Source organism: Ascaphus truei, chromosome 12, assembly GCF_040206685.1.
Source record: "Ascaphus truei isolate aAscTru1 chromosome 12, aAscTru1.hap1, whole genome shotgun sequence".
NCBI classification, from domain to species: Eukaryota; Metazoa; Chordata; class Amphibia; order Anura; family Ascaphidae; genus Ascaphus; species Ascaphus truei.
This window is the reverse complement of record NC_134494.1, coordinates 10,334,420-10,340,916: the sequence shown is the minus strand read 5'-3', so window position 1 is coordinate 10,340,916 and position 6,497 is coordinate 10,334,420. Positions and strand designations below refer to the sequence as shown.

The window sequence follows — 6,497 nt, the reverse complement described above, 5'->3', positions numbered from 1 at the left end:
TGCCTCTCTCTCTCTCTCTCTCGCTCTCTCTCTCTCTCTCTCTCTCTCTCTCTCTCTCTCTCTCTCTCTCTCTCTCTCTCTCTCTCATTTTGTCAATGGCACTGTGGCTTAGTTGGTCAAAGCGCCTGTCTCGTAAACAGGAGATCCTGAGTTCAAATCTCAGCAATGCCTTGTCTTAGTCCTAAGCAAGTTTTTTTTAAAGTTATATCATTTTGAAATAATGCTGCACGACCACATTAAAGTTACTTTTTACAAGCTCTAAACACATTTTGAATTTCTCTTCTCTCACATACACACTCAGTGTTGCAACATATGTTTAAATAAAAAGGTTAATAACACTATTAATCCTTCTCAACCGGTACTGTTGTAGCCCTGTAGTAGCCATAGAAGAATTTCTCTCTCTCGCACTGTTTTCTTTTGTTTTGTCCATGGCACTGTGGCTTAGTTGGTTAAAGCGCCTGTCTAGTAAAGATGAGATCCTGTGTTCAAATCTCAGCAGTACCTTGTCTCTCTTTTAAGAGTAGTGATGTTCTAGTTCAACCATTTTGAACAATTGATGCACAGACGAGTAAACGTAAAATATTTCATCAAACTCAGAACACAATGTTAATTGCTATTTTCTCTTCTCTTCCATACACAGTTAGTGATAAAAGAAATGTTTACTTTTTCAAAAGGTACCTAAGTACACTGCCTATAATGGCATATCCAAAGTAATCTTTCTAAGAATATACTAATAGGGGGATTATCTCTCTTTTTCATTCACTCTTTCTCTCTTTTTTATCTATGGTCTTAGTCCTAATGATGATGCTTTTAAAGTTCAATCATTTTGAACAAATGCTGCATGGCCAGGTTAATGTTACCTTTTACAAGCTCGAAACAAATTTTGAATTGCTCTTCTCTCATATACAAACTCAGTGCTGCAACATATGTTTAAATAAAAGGTTAATAACACTAGTAATCTTTCTCAACCAGTACCGTAGCTGCCATAGAAGAATCTCTCTCTCTCTCTGTTTTTCTCTCTCTCTGTGTTTTCTCTGTCTTTCTCTCTGCCATGTACATATGTGGATGAACAGAGCATAGAATAAAGAAGAGAGCATAGAATAAAGAAGCAGCTAGCGCAAACAGTAATTATCACTGAAATGACGTGAGTAATGCTAACGATTGAGAACCCCTGAATTGTAAGGATGGAAAAGATACCACCTGCATGTAGTACTTATGAACTCATGTAGTCATGTAGTCATGGCAAGCGGACAGCACGTCGCCCCCTATTGGCTGCAATCCTTCTGGGCTAAAAATAAAAACTATCTGCTGGCACGTTTTCTTTCTCAATCCGCCCCATTCACCAGGAAGAGAGACAGAAACAGTTCACCTCCGCATCCATTTCCTCATTCATTTCCTCTCTCACTTTAACGCTGGCTGCACCTGAGACAGTGGGAGGGAAGTTGAGAGATCAAAAAAGAGTCACAACCATTCCAAATCCTCTCCTATCAACAGGCTGCTGCTGTCTCTCTGCTCTCAAGGAACCATGGAGTCGGTGGACTCCTCGATCCCCATTATCCCTGCCCGGGAGCTAGATAGTTTCCTGGATGATACCCTCTGTAGACACGGACATACGAAGGTGCAGTTGGCCCTTGAGAGGTGGAAGGATGCTTCGGTTTTAAAAAAGGGAAAGTATTCTGTGAGTTTCCTGCAGGAAACCCATACCACTCCAAAGGCTCTGGAGTGGCGAGGCAAGGTCTTTTTCAGCCACCTCACTTTGACATCTTGTGGGGTGGTGAACCTGTTCTCCGAATCCTTTCAACCTGAGCTGCTGCTTGCCAAAGCTGTTGTTCCAGGTCACCTGTTGCATATCAGGGTTCGACACGAGGACTACACGTTTAATTTCCTGAACATGTATGCTCCTGCCACCGGACCCCTGAGAAGGCAGTTCTTCGTCAGAATGTCTGAATACCTGGAGACAGTCGACACGGACGAATACGTGGTGCTCGGGGGTGATTTTAACTGTACCCTCGAGGCTCGGAAAGACCGGAATGGTCCGGAGCCACACCCGTGTTCTGCGTCGGCCTTGCGGGAGGTCATCACCCGCTACTCCTTGGTAGACGTCTGGCGAGAGCAACATCCTGAGGCATCCACTGAGTTCACCCATGTTAGGGTGTTTAGGGCTGAATGGATGTCCTGGTCCCGGATCGACAGGCTGTATATTTCCAGCCACAGCCTGTCACGAGCCCAGTCCAGTGCCATTAGGCTGGTGCCGTTTTCGGACCACAATTGTGCGTCCGTGACGGTGACGCTGCTACCTGCAGCACCCTCGGCCGCATATTGGCACTTCAACAATACGTTGTTGGAGGACAAGGGGTTTGCGATGACGGTCCGAGACTTTTGGATGGCCTGGAGAGGTTGCAGGTCAGACTTTGCCACGCTAGAGCAGTGGTGGGACGTGGGCAAGGTTTATCTGCGCCTCGTATGTCAGGAGTACACAAAAGGTGCCAGCGGGCGGCGCGATGCTGAGATCAAGGCCCTCAGGGAGGAGGTGCTCGATCTCGAGAAGCGGCTGTCTGTGGCAGGAGACCAATACCTGCAGAGTATGTACGTGGAGAGGAAGTGCGCTCTCCGGGACTTAGAAGATCGGAGAGCTCGGGGGGCGTATGTGCGATCCTGCATCAACTTCTTTCGAGAGATGGATCGCGGGTCGCGCCTCTTCTACGCGCTGGAGAAAAAGAGGGGAAACCGTAGACATATCACATGCCTGTTGGCAGAGGACGGTACCCCTCTGACTGACCCGGAGAGCATCCGGGACAGAACCCGGAGATTCTATGTAGATCTTTTCTCTCCGGAGTCCATCCAGCCAGATAAATGCAGGGTCTTATGGGAGGGGCTTCCCACGGTCGGTGAGGATGGAAGGTAGCGGCTTGAGTTACCTTTGACTCTGGCCGAGCTCTCTGAAGCCCTCAGTCTCATGTCCCGCGGAAAAGCGCCGGGGCTAGACGGGCTGACTGTGGAGTTCTTCTGGTTTTTCTGGGAAATGCTGGGACCTGATTTCACCGAGGTCCTAGCCGAAGCCCTGGAGATCAGTGAGATGCCACTTTCGTGTCGGCGGGCAATACTTTCTTTGCTGCCGAAGAAGGGGGATCTCCGTCAGATCTCTAATTGGTGACCGGTCTCACTGCTCAGCACGGACTATAAGATCGTAGCCAAAGAGCTTTCGCTGAGGCTCAAGTCCGTGCTGGCAGAGGTGATTCACCCCGACCAGTCCTATACTGTCCCGGGCCGGAGCATTCATGACAACATTTTTCTGGTCCGGGACCTGATGCACTACGCGCAGAGGACTGGTCTATCACTCGCCTTCCTGTCCCTAGATCAGGAGAAGGCGTTTGACAGAATGGATCCCCGTTACCTTATGCAGACCCTGCGGGCGTTTGGCTTCGGCCCACAATTTGTGGGCTTTCTCCAGATGCTGTACGCCTCTGCAGAGTGTCTGGTGAAGATCAACTGGTCCCTGATGGCACCTTTTGTGTTTGGTCGGGGAGTACGTCAGGGGTGTCTTCTGTCTGGGCAACTGTACGCGCTGGCCATTGAGCCCTTCCTCTGCCTACTGAGGAGGAGGCTCACCGGGCTGGTGCTGCGGGAGCCCGACATGCGAGTAGTCCTGTCGGCTTATGCCGATGACGTGCTCCTCGTGGCCCAGGACCTAGATGATCTAGAGCGGGCACAAGCGTGCCAAGAGGTCTACACCGCGGCCTCTTCTGCTCGGATCAACTGGTACAAGTGCTCCGGCATATTGGTGGGTCCCTTACAGGTGGACTCTTTGCCCCCCACGTTTCGGAATGTCTCGTGGGAGAGCGATACTCTCAAGTATCTGGGAGTCTACCTGTCTGCTGCGGAGGACCCGGCCCCAGAAAACTTCAGTGATCTTGAAGAACGGGTCATTGCTCATCTGGGGTCATGGGTGTATCTGTCAAGAATGCTTTCCCTTAGGGGAAGGACCCTGGTGATTAATCAGCTGGTGGCCAGTCAGCTTTGGCACCGGCTGATAGCCATGGGTCCAACACCCGAATTTATCAACAAGATCCAGAGGAGGTTGATGGATTTCCTCTGGATGGGGAAGCATTTGGTCTCTGCGGGAGTTGCGTGTCTCCCTTTGGAGGAGGGTGGACAGGGAGTGGTGTGTGTCCGAACCCAGTTACACACTTTCCGCCTCCAGTACCTGCAGAGATACCTATTCGCAGATCCGTCTCCGCAGTGGTGCCAGCTGGCAACCAGTTTCTTTCGCCAGCTGCGCAATATGAGGTATGACCGGCAACTGTTTATCATCAGGCCTGAGGGTTTAGGTAGAGACCTCTCGGTGCTGCCGGCATACTACCGGGACTTACTGAAGGCCTGGAAATTGGACTCCATGACCAGGAAGGAACAGGCGGTGGGGGTTGATTTCCTCGCCGAGCCCCTGCTGTATAATCAGGCAGTGGGGGCTCGGATGTTGTATTCACCCTCTATTTGCCGCCGACTAATCTTGGTGCAGGTGACCAGAGTCGGAGATCTCCTGGACTATGAGCGGCAAGACTGGGTAGGAGCAGAGGAGCTCGCGCCCCGTATGGGTCTGCTTACTGCCCGCGTCCCTCGTCGTTTGATCCAGGAGATTAAAGATGCCATCCACCCCGACTCACGCACCTTCATCGAGGGGGTTTTGCAGACCGGAGAGCCTTGTCAACCTATCGACTTCAGCTCTCCGGATCTTTGCGTAGAACCCAAACCAAGGCAACCCCCTCGGGCTCCTATCTCCCCAAACCTCAGCAGGTTGAGGGATATGTCCCCGGCATGTTTTCGCGGCATGCCGAGGAAAGTCCTGTATTCTCTGGTGCTCCATATAGTGCACTACCTCGCCCTTGTCACCCGCCCAGATACCATCTGGAGGCGGGTATTTTTTGGGAACGAGGGCGAGAGACCCCGGTGGAGAGAGCTCTATTCAGCTTTGGTTCCCCGTCCCGCTGGGGATTTGAGTTGGAGGGTCCTCCACGGTGCACTGAGCACAGGAGAGTATTTGGCACACTTCACGGACTCCCCCGCCGCCTGTCCTTTCTGTGGCGAGCGGGAGTCCGTATTTCACATTTATTTGAGTTGCGCCAGACTGCAGCCCCTCTTGTCCTTCTTGAGGAGCCTTCTCCTGCAGTTCTGGTTCAACTTCTCTCCTCATCATTTTATTTTTGGGTGCCCAGTGTACTGAGACAATAAGCCTAGGGATCTCCTAGTCAACCTGCTCCTGGCAGTGGCTAAGGTAGCCATTTACAAGACCAGGAAGCAGCGTTTGGAGAGGGGGGTCCCAACGAACATCGTGGCAGTGTTCCGGGCACTGGTGCACTCCCGAATTCGGGCAGAGTTCACGTATGCCGAGTCCGCTGGGACGGTTTCGGAGTTTACCTCCCAGTGGGCGTTAGGCGGGGTGCTCTGCTTGGTATCCCCCATCATGGGTTCTTCTGAGTTAACCCTTCTTTTTTAAGTGCATTTTTTACAGTGCACTTGTTGATTCCCTTATATATTTGTTTGACTGTTTTTTCTTTGTTCTACTTGGCAACAAGTAGAATTGCTGTTTAACTGAATTGGCCGGCTTCGCCGGCCAATCAATATTAAACCAGATCAAAATAGGCTGCCTCTCTGCCTCTCTGCCTCTCTGCCTCTCTGCCTCTCTGCCTCTCTGCCTCTCTGCCTCTCTGCCTCTCTGCCTCTCTGCCTCTCTGCCTCTCTGCCTCTCTGCCTCTCTGCCTCTCTGCCTCTCTGCCTCTCTGCCTCTCTGCCTCTATGCCTCTATGCCTCCATGGCTGAACAGGTCTACTGTATACTAAAGCTCTAGACCTGTGAGCTAGCCTGTGTGATGTTGTCACAACGTATCCACGGACACATTGGGAATTGTGACATCATCATCATGATCATCACACAGACTGGCTGTCCTGTAAGAGACAGAAAGATAGATAGAGACACAGACAGAGAGATGCACTTAGTAATAGATAGGCCCAGGCACAGACTGCATTGGGTTTCTGTATCCTACAATGACATTTGAATGAAAAAGAATTTCAGGGGAGTTACATGGTGCATATTTTAATATGAGATCTATACTGTATATCTGTTGTATTACTGTACATCATTTATTTGCCTCTAAATATCCGCCATATGTGAAGGGGCGTAAGTCTAAAATTTGCCTTCCTATGTAAGAGACTGTTTTTACATAATGTATGACGCAACTGTATGCCAAAAACCTATCTATGAACACAGGGAAAACACACTATTCTCTGTGTTAATAGCTACATTTCTTGGAGACCAAATACACTAAAAATCAGTGACACTGACTCCAAATCAGAGACAGTTGACATGTCTGGATTCTAAACACTATTCAGTATATGTACAGTATCAAGGCAAAAAGTGGTATGATTGCAGACCAAAACTGTCACGGAACAGGTATACCCATGTCTACATTTCTGTTTCACCCCCCCTTTTTCCTCGCAGCCCTG

General features: G+C 49.9%; 1 non-coding gene across 1 annotated transcript; it reads left to right on the top strand.

Annotated features, from left to right (window-relative positions):
- Positions 1-97: 97 nt before the first annotated feature.
- On the top strand, positions 98-171 carry TRNAT-CGU (transfer RNA threonine (anticodon CGU)). Its single transcript has one exon. It is a non-coding gene; the product is annotated as a tRNA-Thr (tRNA).
- The last annotated feature ends 6,326 nt before the right edge of the window (positions 172-6,497 follow it).